The following is a 25,910-nucleotide window of genomic DNA, read 5'->3' on the forward strand; positions in this document are numbered from 1 at the left end:
AGTGTGGCACAGGTGTGCCTTATTGCTGGGAGCGCTTGCTCCAATACCTGGACCGGACCTGCATGGATGGGATCTCATGTATGAAATTGCAGGGTATTTCTGTGTATCAACAGCAATACAATACTATAATTTCCAACTGCCAGATAATCTTTGACACAACATTAAAGAGACAACCTGCTGTGTTCCAACACCTCCCTGGAGCTTCCTCTTGGTCCAGTCCTAAACCCAGGTCACATTAGCCCGGGCACCCGAAATGCTGAGCCTTGTCCTGCAAACACCCAGGGTGGCATCCAGACTGGACTGCCACACTCAATAAAATTGTGGCTGACTTGGTGGCTGCTAAGACTGCCTTTCTCCCAAACACTACTCCTTCTGCACAGAAGGCAAAAGGTACCACTTTTCGCTCCTTTCGGCCTCAAGGGAAAGCAAAAGGTCAGGCATACACGGGACAATCTCGTGCTTCCAAAATCACTAAACCCAAGGCTAAACAATCCTGGGCAGCCCGTCAGCCTGCTTCTAAACATGACAAGCCTGCTGCATGACGGGACAGGCCTCCCCCTGAGGCATCCTAGGGTGGGAGGCCAACTAATGCGATTCAGCCAGGTCTGGTTAAAGACTACTTCAGATGCATGGGTGCGAGAAGTTGTCTCTCACGGGTATGCAGTCTCTTTCAAGAGGCGTCTCCCTCGCCAGTTCTGCACAACAGTTATGCCTCCGGATCCGTTAAGGGCGCAAGCTCTACAAATGGTTGTGAGTTCCCTCCTGGACACAGGAGTGGTGGTGCCGGTACCTCTATCCCAGAGGGCCAGAGGATACTACTCGACCCTGTTTCTAGTACCAAAACCCAATGGGTCTTTCCGGCCTATACTCAACCTCAAATTACTGAACAAGTTTGTGAGAGTATCCAAGTTCTGTATGGAAACTCTGAGCTCATTTGTACTGGCCATGGGACCCGGAGATTATATGGTATCCCTGGATATACAAGATGCTTACCTGCATATACCTATTGCCATATCGCATCAGCAATATCTGCGGTTTGCTATTGTCAACCTTCACTATCAGTTCCAGGCTCTGCCGTTTGTACTGGCCACGGCCTCTCGGATCTTCACCAAGGTTATGGCTGTGATGACGGCTCATCTCCGTCGCCAAGGAGTAAGGATCCTGCCGAATCTGGATGACTTGCTGATCCTGGCAAACTCCCATGATGTCCTTCTCAGTCATCTGCAACTGACGGTAAACTTCCTACAAGCCCACAGATGGCTCTTCAACTGGAAGAAGTCCTCGCTGGTCCCTACTCGGAGCATGGTGCACCTGGGCGCATTGCTGGACACACAGTCAATGGCTGTTTCTGCCTCCAGAGAAGGTCCTGAAGCTTCAGGACCGGCTAATATACTTCCTCTCGCCCAATGGTGTCGATAAACTCAGCGATGCAAGTACTAGGCCTGATGGTGTTGGCTTTTGACATGGTAGAGTACGCTCAATTTCATTCCAACCCTCTGCAGAGGTTAATCCTTTCCAAGTGGGACGGCCTACCTCATCGGATAAGGTCTCACATGATCTCCTTGACTCCAGAGGTTCGTCTATCGCTGACCTGGTGGCTACAGGACCAGCAGTTAAGCAGGGGCCATCCCTTCTGGATCCCCAACTGGACAGGAGGAATCACTCCTCCCAATAAACAATATGGAATTGCGGGCAGTGTTCAATGCTTTGTCTCTCGCCCTGCCTTTGTTAAAGAACAGGCCTGTTCAAGTTCGGTCAGACAACGCCACCACGGTGGCATACATAAACCATAAAGGAGGCACTCAAAGCTGCATGGCAATGATGGAAGTGTAAAAAATCCTTCATTGGGAGGAACACGATCTGCCAGCAATATCAGAAGTGTTCATTCTGGGAGTCCTCAACTGGGAAGCGGATTTCCTCAGTCATCAGGATGTGCATGCCGGAGAGTGGAGACTTCATCAGGAAGTCTTTTAACTCCTAGTGGACAAATAGGACCTACCAGATGTAGACATGATGGCGTCTCGACCCAATCACAAAGTTCCGGTCTTCGGATCAAGAACAAGGGATCCTAAAGCAGTGTTCATGGACGCACTGGCAAATCCATTAAACTTTCGGCTGCCCTATGTGTTCCCTCCAGTGTCACTCCTGCCCAGGGTACTACGGAAGATCAAAAAAGAAGGAGGAATACTACTTCTTGGCGCTCCAGCGTGGCCCAGGCGGCATTGCTTCTCAGACCTGCAGGGTCTATCGATAGAGCGTCCTCTTCTACTTCTACCTCCTCGTTCAGGGCCCTTGTGTCTACCCGGACATGGGCAGATTGGCTTTGATTGCGTGGCTCTTGAAACATCACTCCTGAGGGCCAAAGGATTCTCTGAGGTAGTTATCCAAACTATGCTGAAGGCCCGAAAAAACAGTATCTGCAAGGATATATTACAGGGTCCGGAATTTTTACTTCACCTGGTGTGCTGCTAAGAATTACGATGCATACAAATTCAGAACTGCCAGACTTCTGGCTTTTCTGCAACAAGGCCTGGACTTAGGCCTTTCTCTGGCCTCCCTCAAGGTTCATATATCTGCCTTGTCAGTGTGGTTTCAGAGAAAAATTGCGTCTATTCCTGGCGTTCATACTTTCACTCAGGGTGTGTTACGGATTCAGCCTCCCTATGTCCCTCCTGTGGCGCTCCATGGAATCTATCTGTTGTCCTGAATGCCCTGCAAAAGTCTCCATTTGAACCTCTTGAGTCAGTGGACCTTAAATGGCTCACGGCCAAGGTCCTGATCCTACTGGCTATTGCCTCTGTTTGGAGGGTGTTAGACCTAGGCGCTTTGTCCTGTCATCCACCCTTTCTGATTTTTCACTGTGACCGGGCAGTTCTTAGCACTCGCCCTGGCCTAAGGTGGTGTCATCTTTTCACCTTAACCAAGAGATTGTGGTTTCCAGCCTTTATCTCTTCTGATTTGTCCTCCAAAGAGCGGTCTTTGGATGTGGTAAGTGCTCTCTGTATTTATGTGGAGAGGACTGCCTCTATCAGGAGGTCAGATACCTTGTTTGCACTTTTCAGTTTTCACAAATGTGGCTGGCCTGCGAATAAGCAAACCTTGGCCATATGGATTAGAATGGTGATTGTACAAGGATATGCGCAGGCTGGACTCCCAGCTCCTGCTGCTATCAAAGCCCATTCTACTCGGTCTGTTGGACCTTCTTGGGCGACCTGCCGAGGCGCATCCACTGAACAATTGTGCAAGGCGGCTATGTGGTCCTTAGTGAACACGTTTATTAGGTTCTATGCCTTCGATATTTACACCTCCCAGGATGCTTCCTTTGAACGCCGGGTTCTCATAACCGCTACAGCGCTTCCCCTGCCTTGAGGAACTGCTTTTGGACATCCCCAATGTTTCCCTATGGAAACAAATATACCCCGCTGCAGAAAAGGAGATTTATGGTAGACTTACCTTGGTTAAATCTCTTTCTGTGAGGTACATTGGTTCCACAGGGCGCCCGCTTCTGTGGGTTTGTATGACATTAGCCGCTAGTCCCTTCTCTTGTCGTGAGAACGTGGTTCTATGTGACTAACATCTACCTTCTCTTTTACCTGCTCCTGTATTGGACTTGTTAATGAAACTGAGCTCACAGTGCCCGGAGGTGGGGTTATAGAGGAGGCCCCAATGCATACTGGGACAGTGTAAAGCTTTAGCCTGTTGGTGCCTGGGTCAAGATCCATCTCTACACCCCGATGTTTCCCTGTGGAACCAATGTAACTCGCAGAAAGAGATTAAAACCATGGTAAGTCTTCCATAAATCTCCTTTTTTTTTCACCTTTATGTCTTAAAGTGATCATGAAAGCGAGGGGACACCAGGGCTATTTGCATTTTACATGTGCCACTTTTGTGTGTCACTTTTTATTGCATTGACTGATATGCACATAAATAAATTAGCTTTCACACAGAAGTGCAACTGGATGCAGTGGGTGCAAATTGTATCCAATTATAGAAGAGACCCAAGGGTATCAAGCCTTGGAGAGAGATAAAGTACCAGCCAGTCAGCTCCTAACTGTCATTTTGCAAACACAGCCTGTAACATGGCATTTAAAAGCTGATTGGCTGGTACTGTATTTCTCTCCACTTTATCACTCTCCAAAGCTTAGTAAATATACCACAAACTACCAACAAATCAGCTCCTGTCATTTTTCTAGCACAGCCTGTAATTGGCAGCTAGAAACTGGTTGGTTGGTGCTTTATCACTCTTCACTTTGGGGCAGATGTACTAAATCTTGGAGAATGATCAAGTGGAGAGATATAATGTACCAGTCAATCAGCACCATTTTCAAACACAGCCTGTAATATGGCAGTTCTCTCCACTTTATCACTCTTCAAGGCTAAGTACATCTCCTCATGTATCTCTCTTCAAGGGGAAGATTTACTAAAGCTTCAAAACAGACAAGTGGAGATGTTGCCCACAGCAACCAACAGTAGTTCCCAAACTTGGATCACAAGGATCAACAACAGTTCACTTTTACCAAGTTTCTCCACAGAATCATAAGTGAAATAATGAGCTCCAGCTGTGGATCTCTTAAAATATGTCAGTGAGTAATGAATACACCTGTGTACCTGCTAGGTGACTTGGAAAGCATGAACTGTTGAAGGTCCTTAAGGACCGAGCTTGGTAACCACTGCAAGAGAGAACTGATAGCTGGAATCTGATTGGTTGTTATGGGAAACATCTCTACTTTAAATTTTTAGAGGCTTTAGTAAATTTACCCCCAAGGCTTGATACATCTGCCCCCCATCTAATCTTACTTATGTGCTTAATACCTGCAATGTCCACAAGCTGTAAGTTCCAAATCCATTAGTCTGTTCAGTCTTAAGCAGATGCTGCCATCGTGGCTTGTAAATCTACGTATGTGGGGCACAATTGCGCAAAATGTAGGATTTAGATCACAACAAAAATGCTTGCACTTCAGTATTAAACTTTATTCATAAAGGACACATTCTGACTTCACAAGATGGCTAATGTAACGGATAGAGTGGGTGATATTGCGGAGGTTAATATCTGGACGCCGAATCAATGTAAAAGGTGACAGTGCTGTGCAGTGCAGTGGGTGTGCAGTGTCACTGACACTGCACAGCACTCTCACCTTTTACATTGATTCAGTGAGTCAGTCAGTTCTGCCAGCCAGTTACTATTGTTAGCGCCGGTGTCCCAACGCGCTGCATTACAGGAAAGTACTGTAGACGCACTAAATAAACTAGAGCCCCCAGCAGCCCTTAGCGCCAAAGCATTCTGGCGCTAAGGCCTGCTGGGAGCTGTAGTTTATTGAGTGTATCTTTTTCCCTGTAATGCGGCGCGTTGGGACACCGGTGCTAACAATAGTGACTGGCTGCTTGGCTGCTGTGCGAGTCTCCGGGAGAGCCACTGCCTAAGGGAGGACAGCAGCTTAGCTGCTTCCAAGAGGAGAAGCAGGAGAAGCATTACCTGCTCCTCCCCCACTCACAGTACCTACGGGCCCCATCCGTGGCACCCCCACACACACCCTCCACCACCCACGGTGGCTCTGGACCCCCCTCCCCCACCCGCAGCACCCCCGCACCCTCCCGTCCTCCACCCACCACACCCGCCCCTCCCTCATCCTCGGCACCACAGCACCTGCCACTCCCCCAACCACAGCACCTACTAGGTGATTCATCAGGCCCTGCGTGCGCTGTTCATGCCATTGCAAGGGGCTACGACCCCTAACCATCGCACGCCCTTTTTCCGTGCAATATTTAACCAGTCACACAATTATGATTGGAGGTAACAGTCCTATAATACAAATATTGCACGCCACAAGGGCGTGCAAGGGTTAAGAGGGCGTAGCCCCTTACGATGGTGTGAAGAGCACCCGTAGAGCGCGATGAATCACCTAGTGTAATGATATAGGCCCTCATTCCGAGTTGTTCGCTCGCTAGCCGCTTTTCGCAGCAGTACACACGCTAAGCCGCCGCCCTCTGGGAGTGTATCTTAGCTTAGCAGAATTGCGAACAAAGTATTAGCAATATTGCGAAAAGATTTTTCTGTGCGGTTTCTGAGTAGCTCGAGACTTACTCTTCCAGTGTGATCAGTTCAGTGCTTGTCGTTCCTGGTTTGACGTCACAAACACACCCAGCGTTCGCCCAGACACTCCCCCGTTTCTTCAGCCACTCCCGCGTTTTTCCCAGAAACGGCAGCGTTTTTTCACACACTCCCATAAAACGGCCAGTTTCCGCCCAGAAACACCCACTTCCTGTCAATCACACTACAATCACCAGAACGAAGAAAAAACCTCGTAATGCCGTGAGTAAAATACCAAACTTCTTAGCAAATTTACTTGGCGCAGTCGCAGCGCGAACATTGCGCATGCGCAATTAGCGGAAAATCGCTGCGATGCGAAGAAAATTACCGAGCGAACAACTCGGAATGAGGGCCATAGTACACAGAGATATCTAGCAGACAGTTTTCGTAGATAAATCCAACAAAATAGTCTATATCTTCACTACACATTTTTATTTTTACCACTGATGACACTAAATCGTCAATGTTTAATCACTTTGCACAAACATGGAATAGCTATTTTCAGAGATGCAGGGGTATATTTACTGAAACTCGATTTGGGTCGATTTGATTGAGTTTGTGTTTCAGGGTATAAAAACACATTTACTAACAGATGATTTTTGACATCCTTTTAAAAAATGTCAAAAATCATCTGTTAGTAAATGATGGGATTTAGGGGTATAGGGGGTAATTCTGAGTTGATCGCAGCAGGAACTTTGTTAGCAGTTGGGCAAAACCAAGGGGGTAATTCCAAGTTGATCGCAGCAGGAATTTTGTTAGCAGTTGGGCAAAACCATGTGCACTGCAGGGGAGGCAGATTTAACATGTGCAGAGAGAGTTATATTTGGTTGGGTTGTGTTCAATCTGTAATCTAATTTGCAGTGTAAAAATAAAGCAGCCAGTATTTACCCTGCACAGAAACAAAATAACCCACCCAAATCTAACTCTCTCTGCAAATGTTATATCTGCCCCCCCCCCCCCCCCCCCCTGCAGTGCACATGGCTTTGTTCAACTGCTAACAAAATTCCTGCTGCGATCAACTTGGAATTACCGCCCATATGCACTGCAGGGGAGGCAGATATAACATGTGCAGAGAGAGTTAGATTTGGGAGTGGTGTGTTCAATCTGCAATCTAAATTGCAGTGTAAAAATATACCCTGCACTGAAACAAAATAACCCACCCAAATCTAACTCTCTCTGCACATGCTATATCATGCTCCGATCAACTCAGAATTACCCCCATAGTTATTCAAAGTTGATCTGGGTCGATTTTTGTTCAATATTTAATGGATGTTTGGTTGATGTTTGGTCGATTTTGTATTTCAGTATCTAAATTCCACATTTACTGTACTAAAAAATGATTCTGTAATTTTTTTTAAAACTAACTTCTACCCGTTCTTTCCGATTTTCACGGTTGTACATATACATGAGTGTTAATAATTTGGGAAATCTATAGAGATGTAGATTTGAGACATGTTAATGTACGTAAATATTAATCCATGTTCCTTAGCGTTACCCGAGGAGCACCCGTAGAAGATATGGTAAAAAGTGACAGGACCATTTTTGTGGTTTATTAAATTCTACACGCTGGAGGTGCAATCCAAATTTTGATCCAATTGCCCGTTTGGGCTTTATCGTTCACGCAACGCAAGTCACGCATCGGTAATGATGTCATTATGTCAACCCCCTGTTCATTCTGTTAGGGGAGGTTTATTAAAATTCTAATTATGTCGTTTTTCTATTTCCCACCTGAAGAATACCTATGTTAAAGTTCAGCTTCCTAACATACAGATGGAGCCACGCTAGTCATGGCTCCGTCTGTGACTGCCTATCACCGAGAGCGTCTTCGTCCGGCCGCACGTGCCCGCGACGGAGATGCGCCTCATTCACTGGAATGGAGAGCGTCTCCATCCGGGCGCGCGCGCGCACCTGGACAGAGATGCTCAGAATGGGAGCGTCTCTGTGCACTCCCGGCGTGATTATCGCCTAGTCACACCGGGAGTGCACGCCTGCGGTGGGGTCGCCTCAGATGAGCACGGCTCCATCTGTATCTGGAAGTAAGAGAATTAAGGGTCTATTCATGAAGTAATGAAAAACGAGATTTATGGTAAGAACTTACCTTTGTTAAATCTCTTTCTGCGAGGTACATTGGGCTCCACAAGGATTGGACAATGGGGTGTAGAGTAGGATCTTGATCCGAGGCACCAACAGGCTCAAAGCTTTGACTGTTCCCAGAATGCACAGCGCCACCTCCTCTATAACCCCGCCTCCCTGCAAAGGAGCTCAGTTTTTAGTTAACCAGCCCAATGCAGTAGCAGGAAAAGAGATGACAACGGTTAGTAGCCACATACACCACACTCTGACGACAGGAGAAGTGTCAGCGGCTAATGCCATACCAACCCAAAGAAGCTAAGTGCGTCAGGGTGGGCGCCTTGTGGAGCCCAGTGAACCTCGCAGAAAGAGATTTAACAAAGGTAAGTTCTTACCATAAATCTCGTTTTCTGCTGCGGGGTACACTGGGCTCCACAAGGATTGGACAATGGGGATGTCCCAAAGCAGTTCCTTATGGGTGGGGGCGCACTGTAGTGGGCACAAGACCCCGGCGTCCAAAGGAAGCATCCTGGGAAGCGGCAGTATCGAAGGCATAGAACCTTATGAACGTGTTCCCGGAGGACCATGTAGCCGCCTTGCACAATTGTTCAAGGGTCGCACCACGTTGGGCCACCCAAGAAGGTCCAACAGACCGAGTAGAATGGGCTGTAATGTGAGCAGGAGCGGACAGACCAGCCTTCACATAAGCATGTGCAATCACCATTCTAATCCACCTGGCCAGGGTCTGCTTGTGAGCAGGCCAGCCACGTTTGTGAAATCCAAACAAAACAAAGAGAGAACAGATTTTCGAATAGAAGCAGTTCTCTTCACGTAGATACGGAGAGCCCGTACCACATCCAAAGACCGCTCTTTGGGAGACAAATCAGGAGAGACAAAAGCCGGAACCACAATCTCCTGATTAAGGTGGAACGAAGAAACCACCTTAGGTAAATATCCGGGATGAGTCCTAAGAACCGCCCGGTCACGGTGAAAAATCAAATATGGGGAACTACAAGACAAGGCACCCAGATCCGACACTCTTCTAGCAGAGGCAATAGCCAGCAAGAACACCACCTTAATGGAAAGCCACTTAAGGTCAGCTGAACCAAGGGGTTTAAACGGAGGCTACTGCAACACCTCCAAGACCACCGACAAGTCCCAAGGAGCCACAGGTGGGACATAGGGAGGTTGGATACGCAACACACCCTGAGTGAAAGTATGAACATCAGGTAAAGTCGCAATTTTTCTCTGAAACCACACCGACAAGGCCGAAATATGAACCTTGAGGGAAGCCAGACGTAGGCCTAAGTCCAGGCCCTGCTGAAGAAAAGCCAACAACTTGGCTATACTAAACTTGGAAGCGTCATAATCGTTAGATGCGCACCAAACAAAGCAAGAATGCCAGACCCTATAGTAAATCCGAGCCGAAGCCGGTTTCCAGGCCCGCAATATAGTTTGAATGACCGCCTCAGAAAACCCTTTAGCCCTGAAGACGGAAGCTTTAAGAGCCACACCGTCAAAAACAGCCAGGCTAGGTCCTGGTAGACACAGGAGCCCTGAACGAGGAGGTCTGGGCATTGTGGAAGCAGAAGTGGACGCTCTGACGATAGGCCTTGCAGGTCTGAGAACCAGGGCCGTCTGGGCCACGCCGGAGCTATGAGAAGCAGATTTCCTTTTTCTTGCTTGAACTTCCGAATTACCCTGGGCAGGAGTGACACCGGAGGGAACACGTACGGCAGCTGAAACCTCCACGGCACCGCCAGTGCATCCATGAATGCTGCTTGAGGATCCCTTGTCCTTGCTCCGAAGACCGGAACCTTGTGATCGTGTCGAGACGCCATCAGATCTACATCTGGAAGACCCCACTTTTCCACTAGGAGTTGAAACACTTCTGGATGGAGGCTCCACTCGCCGGCATGCATGTCCTGACGACTGAGAAAGTCAGCTTCCCAATTCAGGACTCCCGGAATGAATATTGCCGGTATGGCCGGTAGATGGCGTTCCGCTCAACGTAGAATCCGTGAGACTTCCATCATTGGCAAACGGCTTTGAGTGCCGCCTTGATGATTTATGTAAGCCACTGTGGTGGCGTTGTCCGACTGTATTTGAACAGGACGGTTCTGAATTAAATGCTGGGCCAGGTTCAACTCATTGAAGACCGCCTGCATTTCCAAAATGATGATCGAGAGGAGAGATTCCTCCTTGGTCCACCGACCCTGAAGGGAGTGTTGCTCCAGCACCGTGCCCCAACCTCTTAGACTGGCATCTGTCGTCAACTGGAACCAGTTGGATATCCAGAAGGGACGGCCCCTGCACAACTGTTGGTCCCGGAGCCACCAAAGTAGCGACAGACGGACCTCTGGAGTCAATGAGATCATGTGAGACCTGATCCGGTGAGGCAGGCCGTCCCACTTGACTAGAATCAGCCCCTGGAGGGGGCGAGAATGGAATTGAGCATACTCCACCATTTCGAATGCTAAGACCATGAGGCCCAGCACCTGCGTCGCCGAATGTATCGACACTTGCGGACGAGAAAGGAAGCAACGAATCCTGTCCTGAAGCTTCAGGACTTTCTCCTGAGACAAGAACAACCTCTGGTTGTGAGTGTCCAATAGCGCTCCCAGGTGCACCATGCTCTGAGCAGGGACCAGGGAGGATTTCTTCCAGTTGATGAGCCACCCGTGGGCTTGTAGAAACTGGACCATCATATCCAGATGACACAGGAGAAGTTCTGGGGAATTTTCCAGGATTAACAAGTCATCCACGTACGGCAGTATCCTGACCCCTTGACGGCGGAGTACCACCGTCATCACCGCCATTACTTTGGTGAAAACTCGCGGAGCCGTTGTTAAACCAAAAGGTAACGCCCGAAACTGGTAACGAAGGTTGCCAATAGCGAACCTCAGGTATTGCTGATGTGACGCTGCTATAGGAATATGCAGGTAAGCATCCTGTATATCCAGGGAGACCATGTAGTCCCCAGGTTCCAAGGCCAGAACTATAGAGCGAAGGGTTTCCATACAGAACTTGGAAACCTTCACAAACTTGTTCAATGCCTTGAGGTTGAGAATGGGCCGGGAGGACCCATTCGGTTTCGGGTCTAGAAACAGCGGAGAATAGTACCCCCGGCCCCTCTGAGCAAGAGGCACCTGTACTACAACTCCTGTATCCAGGAGGGTCTGTACCACCGAATGCAGAGTGTTTGCTTTTGTCTGGTCCAATGGGACGTCTGTCTGGCAAAATCGATGAGGGGGTCGGTTTTTGAAGGCTATGGCGTAACCTCGAGTGACGACTTCCCGTACCCAGGCATCTGAAGTGGTCTTCAACCATTACTGGGTATACCGTAGAAGCCGGCCCCCCACCCTGGGATCCCCCAGGGGGAGGCCCGCCCCGTCATGCGGCAGGCTTATCCGTCTTGGAACTGGCTGATGGGCAGCCCAGGCTCTTTTGGGCTTCGGCTTACCAGGTTTGGAAGTGCGGGCCTGCTTGTGGTACGACTGACCTTTTGCTTTACCTGAAGGGTGAAAGGGGCGAAAGGACATACCTTTAGCCTTCGACACAGAAGGAGCGGTATTTGGTAGACAGGCAGTTTTGGCAGTAGCCAAGTAAGCCACTATCTTATTTAAGTCCTCCCCAAACAGAATATCTCCCTTGAAAGGGAGTACCTGCATGGTTTTTCTAGAGTCCAGATGCACAGACCAGGATCTCAGCCACAATATCCGGCGAGCCAGGACTGATGTAGTAGAGGCCTTGGCTGCTAGGATACTGACATCCGAAGCCGCCTCTTTAATATAGCGAGAAGCTGTGACAATATATGACAAGCATTGTCTAGCATGGTCAGAGGAGATTTCAGTATCTAACTCCAAGGCCCATGCTTCAATAGCCCATGTAGCTGCAATAGTTGTCCTTTGCGCAGCACCCGTGAGGGTGTAAATCGCTTTCAGACAACCATCCACACGCTTATCCGTAGGCTCTTTTAGAGACGTGACAATGGTGACAGGCAGAGCTGAGGAAACCACCATCCTGGCCACATATGAGTCCACTGGAGGAGGCGTTTCCCAATTCTTAGACAGCTCTGGCACGAGGGGATAGCGAGCCAGCATCTTCTTGTGAGGCACAAACTTCGTACCCGGGTTTTCCCAGGGTTCCTGACGTATATCCACTAGGTGGTCAGAGTGAGGTAAAACTTGTTTAACCACCTTCTGACGCTTGAACCTATCTGGTTTCTTAGGAGGGACGGATGGCTCGGGATCATCCGTAATCTGTAGAATTAACTTAATAGCCTCCAAAAGATCAGGAACATCCACATGTGAACTACCCTCCCCATCAGCCGTATCTGAGTCAGAACCTGTGGGGTCACTCAGTATACGTCCCGTCTTCATCAGACGAGGTGTCATTGACAGCAGTGGATTGTGAGGAGACAAGTGCTCGCTTAGAGGACCCCTTGGACTTAGGCGAGCGATGGTCAGACTTTTTAGTAGTCAGGGACTGGTTCAACTTCTTTAACTGAGCAGATAAATCCTCCGCCCACGGCGGGTTAGCTGCAGGGACTACATACGGTTGTACCGGCATTGTGGGTCCAATAGGGGGTGTTAGTTTATGAACTAGCGTATGCAGAAGCATGGAAAAAGCAGCCCACAGTGGGTCAGTATGTGCCTCCGTTGCCACAGTCCCACTGGGGGGCAAGGAGCCCCCAGAACCAGAGCCCACAGCTGCTATATTCTCCTCATATGGGTCTGTGGCTTCAGCAACACCGGCAGTGTGTTCAGCCCCAGAACCGTTACCCTCAGAAGCAGACATGATATAACTTGCAGCAATGGCGTAAATTCGTCACAGTCGCCCGGAGGCAAGATAAATATTGGTGCCTCCCTATTTCCTATATTAAGATAAATATATGTATGTATGTGCGCGTGTGTGTGTGTGTGTGTGTGTGTGTGTGTGTGTGTGTGCGTGCGTGCGTGCGTGCGTGCGTGCGTGTGCGTGCGTGTGTGTGTGTGTGTGTATGGAGTGTTCTGAAAAAAAAATTATATACTGTATTTATACATTTAATTGTCTTTTATTTTAAATCACACATTTCTTAGCAGTCATACCCAGGATTAGAACCCATGACCTCTTACACTGACAGCAGACACTTTACTGATGGAGCTATTGAAGCATGAGAATTCTAACTATATGAAGTTACGTGTATTTGTCAGAGAAGTATCTTCATATAGTTTAAAATTCTCATATTTCCTATACAGCTTCATCGGTAAGGTGCCTGCATCCAGTGTAATAGGTTGTGGTTTCTAATCCTGGGTATGACACTTGTAAAATGAGTATATTCAGTATAATAAAGAGGGTGTGATTTGTAAAGTGCAGGGACCAGTGAGGAAGTCGGCCACTGAAAAGACAGCAACAGCTATCAATTAACTTAATTCAATGGTGTCACTCAACTTAAGGATAGGTGCCCCCCTTCAGAGCAGGAGCCCGGCGGCAGATGACTCCGTTGCCTCCCAGAGTTCTGCCTCTGACTTGCAGTATGAGGTAACACAGTACAATTATCAGCAGCACTATATCTCTAAACCCAAACCCCTGCGCAGTGTAGTCAGCACTAGCAGAGATAAAAGAGAGATATGGTGACTAAATCACAGAGAAAAATACGTAATACAGTATATCTTTGTAAAAATCCTACATTAGATAAAACCTGACGCACCAAGTCCCCTCAGGTTATAGAATATAGGGATAGCAGGTTGAGTGAAAGACACGAAATGGACACCTCTCAGCTATCAAATGCACACACAGATAGTCACAGTTTGTACAATACAGAGGTTATTACAATAATACTGCACTGGGCTAGCTTACACAGCTATATAACAAATGATATAACAGTACACAGTAAGAACTGGATGTATATCTCAGGGTAATTGTACTAGAAACCCCTGACTAAATGCACTCTTTCTTACTAACACTGACTAAAAAAGGCAGGTAGAATACTTAAGTGTCATGTAAAGTCACAGCACTGACAACCAGGCAGCTTTACATAGGAGGATTTGCCCAAGCAGTCCCAGGAACAGTGAGCTGAGGGATAATGGCGCCGCAGACACTGACAGAGAGTGAGGAAAAGACAGATATGCAGCTCCAGGGCGGGAACACTTGCTAGAAATGGCGCCCTGGGGCTGGGGGAGGGGCTTCAGGTCTAAGCCTTATCCCCTCTGCTGGCAAAACCACCGGGTACTGTGGGCAATATAAGAATTGGTTTAGAGAGAAAACCTGACCTGCGCCCATGCCCTGGTGATCTAGTGGGATCGCCTGTATCCACAGTGTCAACTGACCGCGCCGGATAGCGATAAAGACCGGGTCCCGCAAGCGGGACCCACTTACCACCTCCCGAAGTGCGGCCACGTGATCCTGGAGAGCCCCAGCCATGTGTGTCTAACGTGAAGAAAACTGGAGCCTCCGCTGTAGGTACCCGGCAACCAGGGCTCGGGAGTGTACAGCGCCGCTGGGGAGAGCTGGAGCTGCAGCAGTGAATGTCACAAGACATTAACCACAGCTGCCCTTGAAGTCTTCACTTTTTACCTCATAAAAAGCTTTTCTTAGGGCTGCTTGGAGCAGCCCCTCTGTTCAGTGCCTACTTACTGCAGCACCAACTTACAAAACTGAGCTCCTGTGCAGGGAGGCAGGGTTATAGAGGAGGCGGCACTGTGCATTCTGGGAACAGTCAAAGCTTTGAGCCTGTTGGTGCCTCGGATCAAGATCCTACTCTACACCCCATTGTCCAATCCTTGTGGAACCCAGTGTACCCCGCAGCAGAAAGAGTGGTGAAAAGGACCAGTGGAGAAGTTGCCCATGGCAACCAATCAGCTATGAAGGAAGCCTTTATCAAGTACATTCTATAATTCTATAACATGTAAGGGAGATGCTGATTGGTTGCCATGGGCAACTTCTCCACTGCTCTGTTTCTCCACTCTTTTTACTGCTTCATGAATAGATCCCTTAGTAATGAGTGAGTGAGCGAGTGAGTGAGTGAGTGAGTGAGTGAGTGAGTGAGTGGTCTATTCATGAAGCAGTGAAAAGAGTGGAGAAGTGAGCCTGTGGAGAAGTTGCCCATGGCAACCAATCAGCTGCTCCATACAATTGTATAAGTATAGAAATTATAAATGTTACTTCATTGCTGATTGGTTGCCATGGGCAACTTCTCCACAGGCTCACTTCTCCACTCTTTTCACTACTTCATGAATAGACCCCTGAGTGAGTGAGGGCTTTCATATATATATATATATATATATATATATATATATATATATATATATATATATAGAGAGAGAGAGAGAGAGAGAGAGAGAGAGAGAGAGAGATTATGTCAAAAATCATATGTTAGTAAATGTGTGATTTAGACCCTGAAACACGAAATTGATAAAAAAAAATGTATCCAAATCAACTTTTAGGCAATATACCCACAGTGTGCTCTTTGCATACTGACTTATGTATAGAGGTCTTGTTACTGTATGTTTATACAAAAATTAAGTGAAAATAAGCCCAACAATCCTTGTTACATTAATTATATTTGTGCCAAAAGCTGAATGAGAGAAAATCATATGCAGAAGATGTTACATAAAGATTCTGGGTATTTATAATTTTTGTGTGCAGAAATAAACAGATTTTTCTTTTCCATATTTCCAGCAAGAAGTGTACATTATCCATTCAATACTGTAAATAATTGATTTCTCAGATTATTCATTAGTTGACACTTTGTAGTACAAGTTTAGATTTTATTAACCTGCGGTTCATGAACTGCAGTTGGAAGAAAATGTGCGGCAAGATTATATTTAGAACGTTTACTGCAAATGTCAGCTGTTCCTATTTTATTTATAGACTAACAGTAGGGAGTGCGTCTCAGATCTCAGGAGAATTCTCGGAGTGATTCAAGACTCTGGAAATGTACATCATGATAGCCTTAAAATAATTTATGGTAGTAAAAATTGCTCAACTCCGTTCAACGCAGAGTTCAATTTCTCTGTCAGCAGATAAGAAAAAAAAAAGCCTCTATTCCTAACATTGCTATGATAAAACATTTTTCCAGCAATTTGCTTTACATTTTGTCCACAGATATTGGCAAAAGTGATACTTTAAAAGCATATATTACACATAGTGGAAGTTGTTATGTGGGTTGAACTACCATTCATGAGAATGCATATTATCCATTCACCGAGACATGTAACGTAACATGAAAAACTGAGGCATGAGGCAAAGAACATTGAATGAAAAAAATATATTTAACTATATAAATTTTATCCTGCGTCAATAGTAAATAGGCTACACTGATATTGGAGGAGCATACACAGTGACAGCCCTCATTTATAAAAGGGATATATACTGTACACTTTAAAGGAGTCATTGGGGAGATAGACTGTGGGGTGTGTGGGAGAAAGGAGAGAGGTAGACACAGACTGTGGTGTGTGTGGGGGAGGAAGGAGAGATATACATATTATTAAATGTGTATAAATAAATAAATATATATATATTAACAGTTTCTTATATAGCGCAGCAAATTCCATTGTGCTTTAATATATATATATATATATATATATATATATATATATATATATATATATATATATATATAGTGTAGAAAGCCCGGCACTCCCACAAATGGCTACATGCCCTGGTGCCCTCAGAAGAGAATGGACACAGAAATAAACAAACTGCGGCACTCAGGGACTGATAGAAGAATCACTGTATTAGGCAATACAAGACATCCATCGACGTTTCGGGGAATTCAACCCCTTTCTCAAGATGTGCAGGTGTCACATCTGACACCTGCACATCTTGAGAAAGGGGTTGAATTCCCTGAAACGTCGATGGATGTCTTGTATTGCCTAATACAGTGATTCTTCTATCAGTCCCTGAGTGCCGCAGTTTGTTTATTTCTGTATATATATATATATATATGTATATATATAATGCGAGGGGGCCCCAGAGCTATCACTGTACCAGGCGCCAAGATTTCTGTTGCCGACCCTGCATAATATGAACAGGGCATTGTTTGTATTAATGGTAGAGATGTATTAAGCTTGAAAAGTGATACATTTCACGGTGATAAAGTACCAACCAATCAGCTCCTAACTGCCATGTTATAGGCTGTGTTTAAAAAATGACAGTTAGGAGCTGGTTTTCAATGCTTAGTACATCTCCCCCACTGTGAAATGGGGGTACTGTGTTGCATAATGTGTACTGGCAGCAAACGATGTGACATAGAGTGAACTAGGGCACTACTATGGCTCATAAAATAAACTACGACTATGGGACAAAACATTAATTAGGGCACTACTATGTATCAGAAAAGGAATTAGGTCATTATTATTAACATAATTAACAACTGCTGCAGAGAGATATCTCTCTAGAAAGCATTGGGACAGGGGCAGGTGCGTTTTAAGAGAGGAGGAGGCCCATGTGCAGCATTCTGCATCAGGGGCCCCCTCCTCTCTAAGTGAGGCACAAGGTTTTAATACTTACCTCTCCGGAGTCCCGCTGCACTGCCATCCTTCTCTGCAGTGGCAATAGAGTCTCAGCACAGACTCCATTGGCAATGTACAGACCTCCGGGAACACGGCGCGGCAGCCATTTTCCCAAAGATTTTCCTAATGTGCATGCGCAAAACTGCGGAAAAATGGACGCTGTGCCACATTTCTGGAGTTTTCAGCAGGTGCAATAGAGTTTATTCCCCCTAGTGTTAAGACTCTGTTGCGCTGCCGCGAAGGGATGGCTCCGACGGGAGTCTCCAGAGAGGTATTAAACAAATGGGTACAGTCAGGCCCGGCGCTACCCACTCAGCAAAGGGATGCAGAGCAGGTAGGCGCTAGGGTGGAGAGGCGCTCTGCATGCTCTGCATCCCCGCTGCTGCACCTGGCCTCCCTGCTGCTGTGCCTGTCCCCCTGCTGCTACCGGCTACTGTGCCTGTCACTGTATGACAGGCAGCGGCGCCGGCAGCTTGAGGCCTACTCTCCCCATCCTGTGATAGAGACTGGCAAGCATGTGGCAGTGAGTGATTGATTGGATGAAAATGGGGAGGAGCCACATGGATGGAGGGGGCGGAGCTACACGGGAGCACCAAGCTGCTTCATATCTAACAGCCAGACTATGGAAAGAGAGTGAGAGTGTGTGTGTGTGTGTGTGTGTGTGTGTGTGTATATGTATGTGTGTGTCTGTGTGTATCTGTGTGTGTGCATCAGGGCTGGCTCCAGACATGTTTGACACATGTGGCCACACAGGCGCCACCCTTAATGGGTGCCACTATATATTGCTGCCATATTGGAGCCGGGCCCTGCCTGAGAAAAGCTGTCTGCCTGCCGTGATGATGGGGGATTGTTGTGGGCAGGCCATGGATTATTGTGTGTGCACTGTACGGCGCCGCTGTGCCTGCCATCAGACGCTGTGGTGCGGTCCCTGTAGTGTGTAGCCCGGAGAGGAGTAGTCATGGATGCCAGGCGCCGGAATGACTACCGGGGAGCTGAGTGGCCGCCCGTCACCCAGTGTGTGAGTATTATTATTGATTGACATCCCTGCCGCCCCTGATTATGAGTTATTGAACAAGCAGTGTGGAGCTGAAGGGCCCCACTCATGTAATGCTAATAGAATGATGTGATATGCTGCATATAGGTGTTTTTGTGAATTTTGTGTCTATATTTGTGTTAGTGTGCTTCGTGTAGTATATAGTTGTCCCTATTATATGTATGAGATATGTATTTCTATATATGTTTCAGTATGATATGTATACATATATAGGTATCAGTGTGACAGCTGCCCAGACGTTGGGACAGAATCAGTATGGGATCCTGGCAGTCGCAATATCGATGCCGGGATCCCACTGCAGAAAAGACAGACAGGTGTAAGGGGTTCCTCCCCTCTCCCCACCACCCCCCTAACCCTCCCTTCCCGCAGCCTGACCCTAACCTCCCTCCTTTGTGCCTAACCCCCCCCCCCCCACAGAGGTGCCTAATCCTCATCCCTGCACCATCCCTCCCCTAACCGTACCCTAACCCACCCTGCCTGCAGCCTAACCCTAACCCCCCCCCCCCCTCCGCAGCCTAACCTTAATCCTACTGTACCCGCATCCTATACCTAACATCTCCTCCCCCCCACAGCCTTAACCTAACCCGCCCGGGCATACAGTACATACGATCGGGATGCCTGCAGGGGGGATTCCAGCGGTGGCATTGTAATTCATGTTGGGATCCCGGAGTTGGTCTTCTGACCAGTGTTAGGTGGGGGGAGCCCCAGGCCGAGGCTATGCATTGCAGGATGGCGCCAGGCTGGCGAGGTGCCATTCCCACTCCACTGGGCTGGCCACCCTTAGTACACTGGTAAAGCAGCAACAACACACACTTCTGGCTGGTCTCGCCCCCTTCACTCGCATAATCCACAGTCTACATGGCCATCCTCCACCAGGAGCAGGACGCTGCAGGGAGCCCAGTTTCCATTCGCCGTGATCCTATTAGGTCACACACTGTATAATCTGACACACAGGTCTCTCAGCAAAGGTAACACAACAAATGTCACACATGTACCCTTACCTCCCTAACCGTGCTCACATTACTGAACCCCTTATCATTCATTTTACAAAATACTGCATGCTACATTTCAGAATATGAAACATTGCAAAGAGACATGTTAAGAGGACTTTTTTGTATGAGGGCGCAAATTTACAGTGTGTGCGGAGTAGGCCCCCCTGGACTCCGAGGCCCATGTGCTCTGCACACTGCACCCATTATAGATACGCCAATGGACAGGTGCCTTTTTAAAATGTTGCTATGGGGCCCACAATGTTCTGGCTATGCCCCTATGTGAATGGTTTCACTCCTAGTAATTTTTAAAACATGATCAAGTAAATACATTACAGTATATACTTGCCACCAGGGCTGTAATTAGGGGTGTGCGAGCGTGCTGTTGTGCAGAGTACAGGGCTCTGGGGACAGGACCATCACTGCACAATGGGGGTAATTCCAAGTTGATCGCAGCAGCAAGTTTGTTAGCAATTGTGCAAAACCATGTGCACTGCAGGTGGGCCAGATATAACATGTGCAGAGAGAGTTAGATTTGGGTGGGTTATTTAGTTTCTGAGCAGGGTAAATACTGGCTGCTTTATTTTTACACTGCAATTTAGATTTCAGTTTGAACACACCCCATGCAAATCTAACTCTCTCTGCACATGTTATATCTGTCCCCCGTGCAGTGCACATGGTTTAGCCCAACTGCTAACAAATTTGCTACTGCAATCAACTCAGAATTAGGCCCCATAGCCCTTGATTCTAGCATCCTTTGGGTGGTCTCTCTTGGGTACTCACCTCAGATATCCTATTACCAGAGTGTCTTGCGCTGATGATCCTTCAGTTCGGCATGGTACGGATGACAGACATGGAACTTACTGGAAAAGAAAAGAACAAGACACGGGATCAAGAAGTTCAAGAAAGTTTACACTCTGATAGAGTGTAAGGACCACTGGAATTCGGAGAGAAAGGGGACAAAAAGAAAGACAGTCACATACCCTCCAGCTGTACCTTTTTGGCAGGTACAGTACCTTTTTTTATGATCTGTACCGATTTTTGTCTCTCCAAGCTTCCATTGAAAGTATAGGAAAAGGGGTGTGGCCACGCCCCTTTACCCATGGTCGCGCCACCTTTTCGAATTTGTACCGATTTTAAGTGTAAAATGTTGGGGGGTTTGCAGACACACAAAGAAGGTTCTCACCACTAGTAATTTCTTGAGCTTGCCTCATTGTCTCTGGGGGAAAATATGGAAACATGCACACACATTTATCTGGTTTATAGCATACCACCCTCTTCTTATTGAACTGAATAACACAGCCCTCACTGCAACAGAACTAATGTTAAAACAACTCAACAGTACTAACTAAAGGTCTACTTTACCATCTAGCAGGCCTATCTAAGCCCCAAGCAATTCAGAGAGACACTTTATAGAACATTGTAGGTAATCTACCTCAAATAGAATCAATACACTCAGAAAGAAATGTAAAGGAATCTAAAAAGGCAATCTACTGCACCTCAAACACAAATAATGGGATCAGTACGAGATTCCAGCAGCCGTGATCCCGGCGGCGAGAGCAGCATGTCCCCTCGCGGGCTCGCTGTTCTCGCTGTCCCCTGTGGCGACCTTCCACAGGTTTCTATTCCCCTCCGGGTGGTGGCATGGACCACCACCCAAAAGGGGTAACCAGCCGTCGGTCAGGACTCCGACTGCCAGTATTTCAGCTGGTGTCGGGATTCCGGCATCGGTATCCTGACCTCCGTGTTCCCGACAGGCGGTCCCCAGACGATAGGCAAGTGAATACAAGGGAGCAGCCGGTATTAATTTGCTTTTAACTTACACTCTGTACCCCCTATCAGCTGGCCAGTTTTATTGAATTGCCTGGGGTCTTCTGCTATATTTCTGACTGGGCTTTTCAACTATGTTTGGTGGGAAAACATGGACGAGTTTTGTTGGGCAAATGCGGATTCGGTGTGGTGTGCAGTCAGTCCTCCACACCTACAGTAAGTTGCTGCAAGGGCCTAATGTCTGACCTAAAAAAGGGGCATGGGACTTATCCCCAGTCTAACCATGGGGCCTGGTCCTTCTGTCCAACCTTAATGTAGCACCCAAAATAATTGTGGGGCATGGGCCTTGTGCACATCCTAACTTTGAAGGCACAGGCCTAGCGCACATTCACCTGGTGGGCTGGGGCGGTTAAAGGTAGGTAGAAAGGGCCCACAGGTGCCTACCTAGTACAGAGGGAGAGACTACTGTGGGGGACTTCATTAAGCTCTTTTGCCTGCCACCACTGCAAATCATCCACTTCTGTCTTTGGGGGTCATTCCGAGTTGTTCGCTCTGTATTTTTTTCTCGCAACGGAGCGATTAGTCGCTAATGCGCATGCGCAATGCCCGCAGTGCGACTGCGCCAAGTAAATTTGCTATGCAGTTAGGTATTTTACTCACGGCATTACAAGGTTTTTTCTTCGTTCTGGTGATCGTAATGTGATTGACAGGAAGTGGGTGTTTCTGGGCGGAAACTGGCCGTTTTATGGGTGTGTGCGAAAAAACGCTACCGTTTCTGGGAAAAACGCGGGAGTGGCTGGAGAAACGGAGGAGTGTCTGGGCGAACGCTGGGTGTGTTTGTGACGTCAAACCAGGAACGACAAGCACTGAACTGATCGCAGATGCCGAGTAAGTGTGGAGCTACTCAGAAACTGCTAAGAAGTGTCTATACGCAATTTTGCTAATCTTTCATTCGCAATTTTGATAAGCTAAGATTCACTCCCAGTAGGCGGCGGCTTAGCGTGTGCAAAGCTGCTAAAAGCAGCTTGCAAGCGATCAACTCGGAATGAGGACCTTTGTTGGGAACTGCCACTGGTTGACAGTCTTCTCCTGCTGTAGCTGTCTTTCTATTTAAGCACGATATCCTGAGCTCTTCTACATTGGAGGTCTGTGTTCTGCTCTTGCCAATGACAAACTTAGCTCCCAGCATTTGCGGTTATTAATATAAGGTTGAGTGGGCGGAGCTATAGTGCGGTAATCAGTGATTGGCTTGCAGTGGCATGCGTGATTGGATCTACATTCAAAAACTTGAAATGGTTCTATGCCGAATCTTGACACAACCACCATAGGGTCCCTTGAGGGACACCTCCATACACTAGCACTAATTACAGTTTAGCCACCTCCAGAAATATAAATTCTGATTGTGTTGATACAGCCAAAGCCAATGTGCCAGGCAATATGATAGGGTGATAGTACTCCATAAAATACTTCCCAATTTTTGTCTGCTGGGGAATGGTACATACAGTATGTCTGTGTGCCGTCATGTGGTTGTGTTCTACTTCCCATGTCCTGTTTCAGTCCCCTAAAAGCACCCAATGAATGTCATGCACATCTTGCCAGGTGCGAGTGAGGTAGTGCTTCATAGTCTCTTTGTTATGGAGAGCAACAGTGAATGGGACATATCTCCAATCCTTATGGTCCAATCAGGACAGAGATGCAGAACCATGAAATCGCAGCTGTCCAGCCTAAATTGGGACACTTGGGAGGTACTATGTGTATTTAATTCCCACAACAAGTATATCATTCATGATACAATAATAGGAGAAGGAGAGGAAGGGTCTTCATTGCATACCTACAGCACTGTGTTGAGTAAAGCTTCAGGATCCAGTCCAGAGAATGATGGATACGAAGGGAGGAGGCAAAAGAGAGAAGGGAAAGATAGAGACAAGGAGACAAAAATGAACAGTCAGGAGCGACAACAGGAGAGCAGAGAAGAAAATCAAAGCAAATTCAATAGACAATTTAAAATTAATTACGCATGATAACCCATGGAAACCGTAACAGGGACAATGCACAAGCCTATGAGCAGTGGAAAAGGGAAGGTTGAGCTAGGGGGCAAGGTGCAAATCAGAGACTGAAAAGAGTGGAGGCAATGGTTGGTGAGAGGCCAACAGACTAATAACAGACCACTCTATAACAGGAATGACCATGTAGGCAAGGTAAGCAATAACAAAGCAATATAACCATATCAAGGCATATTAGATCAAAGTAAAGTTAATTAAATTGGGCTATAGTATTGCCCAAGGGTCACTAACGCGTGGACGTAGCAGAGTGGGTAAAACTAATTCACTATCAACTAACAAAATGGCTGTAAGGGAGTTAGCAGGGCCAGTAGAGCTTATACGGGAAGCTACAATCATGATACATCAGAGGTGGCAATATCAGTAGCTAGGGGTGGGCATTACCCTGCTTGCAGAATGAACGCCAGAGATTATGTCTAGGCTAAGGTCACTAACTCCTCTGCTTCCAGCACTGTCCTCCCTTTCTACCCATCTCTTTCTACGTCTGCTTTACCTATTCTCTCGCTCTCACAGTGGTGAGTAGAAGGAGGAGATGTCATTCAGAGAGGGAGGAAGAACCATCTTCCCCAGACTGCGTATGTCAGAGACAGACATTTTACAGCATTATATAAGGAAAGCATACAGTATCTATTGCCCACAATAGTTTTGGATATTACAGAATAGGATGTAGAATGATCATGTAAAGCTCATATGAAATCCTAGGACCTTTTTCTTTGACCAGTTACTTGCAACAAGCCTCTCAGTCAATTGCAATAAACATGGACATTCAACCAGATATTTCCATCCCCTTTGGTTGAGATATGTGCAGGTTATAAAGTGTAGATACAAACAGATATAATTACAGCAGCTAGGAAGAGCATGCCTACAAACTGGGATATAGGGCCTTATTCAGATTCAGTTGCAATTTTGAAAAATCGGACGATGTGATGCACTGCATCACATATATACATTTTAGTAAAACAATCATAAATATCCACACAAATGATCCAATACTGTAGCTGAAGCATGAATATAGGAATCAGAAAAAATAAGCCGGGGAACCTCAATATGCCATGTGGCACGAGATGCCAAGAATATATTTCACGTCGTCTTTGTACAAATGTGCGTCTTAATCACAATGTGATGAAACAATATTGATTTCCAAGACTGCACTCATTTTATATGCGACACTTGCATATCTGTGTGCGTCTGAGCCTAACTCTGTATACGAAGATCAATGGAAGGTGGGGGTCTTTGTACTAAGCCTTGGATGGAGATAAAGTGGATGGAGATAGAGAACAAACCAACCAGTTCCTGTCATTTTTCAAACCTAGCTTGTGACATGGCAGTTAGGTGCTGACTGGCTCGTACTTTATTTCTGTCCACTTTATCTGCATGTTACACAAAGGGGGCGACCCGGCACCGGTCTAAAAATAGTTTTTAATTACAGAAAAACCAAATTTGGACAATTTTCAAGTAAAATCTTTAATATAATGTCCAGTTTGGGGGTGCGCCCAGAGCCAGTGACATATGCATAAACAAAAGGGAGAAAGAAGAAGGCTCTTGTGTGGGCGCACTCATTAATGGTAGTTAAATAACTAGAATGAATAACACTAGGTTGATTAGTCAGCAGATAAAACAAAATTTATTTGGAAATATTAAGAATATAATTGCCCCTGGTTGAGGAGATGTGAATGATCCCAGATAAAAATGTTCTGGTCCTGCCTCAGGAAATGAGATGGAGAGGGGTAGAGACACTGCAAGTCATAAACCCTTTCTCACCCGGCCAGTACAGATGATCTGTGTTAATGAGATCAATTAAGTCAATTGATTTTAGATTCTGTCATAATCCTAATGAAGGAATAACAGCTATTATGGCAATGAGTAATAATAGAAACAAATCAAAGGATATACCAGGGTAAAGAAAGAAAAGGATAGGAACAAATGGTGATGCTGCTGTTGGAGTCACATACCACACATCATATGCAATGATTGATGTTCTACAACACTGAGTATTCCCTGTGAGTCTCCACCTCAGGTACTAACTCAGCCCACACTGTTTCGCTTCCAAGATCGGACGAGATCGGGCATTAGCAGTGTGGTTTGATAGTAGAAGGATTTGGTCAGACGTCAAATGAGAGTGCACCTATATAGGGGGGGATAATTAGCTGGGTCTTATAGATACAGTGTGGATCTGCTTTTTGTGTTAGGCAGGAGACATCAAGTCCCACACCGGTGGTATTGTGTCCCTGGATCACAAATGAGAGTCCACGAAAAAGAAAGATATATAGATTTATGAAAAAAACGAAGATATATAGATTTATTAAAAAAACCCTAAAAAGGAAAATGGAGATCAATTAGGCTGTAGTTATTAGGAACGGGTGATAAAAATTACCCGTCCGT

General features: G+C 46.7%; 1 long non-coding RNA gene across 1 annotated transcript in view; it reads right to left on the minus strand.

Moving 5' to 3' along the window:
• The window catches only part of LOC134911136 (uncharacterized), a 37,119-nt gene extending 11,549 nt beyond the window's left edge, over positions 1-25,570 (minus strand). The window contains exons 1-4 of the long non-coding RNA XR_010176342.1: positions 25,481-25,570; positions 23,300-23,322; positions 20,482-20,561; positions 4,813-4,893 (exon numbers count right to left, since the gene is read on the minus strand). This is a non-coding gene — a long non-coding RNA (uncharacterized LOC134911136). The remainder of the gene's footprint in view (positions 1-4,812; positions 4,894-20,481; positions 20,562-23,299; positions 23,323-25,480) is intronic.
• Positions 25,571-25,910: the final 340 nt, after the last annotated feature.

Source organism: Pseudophryne corroboree, chromosome 4 (genome assembly GCF_028390025.1).
Source record: "Pseudophryne corroboree isolate aPseCor3 chromosome 4, aPseCor3.hap2, whole genome shotgun sequence".
Taxonomy (NCBI): Eukaryota; Metazoa; Chordata; class Amphibia; order Anura; family Myobatrachidae; genus Pseudophryne; species Pseudophryne corroboree.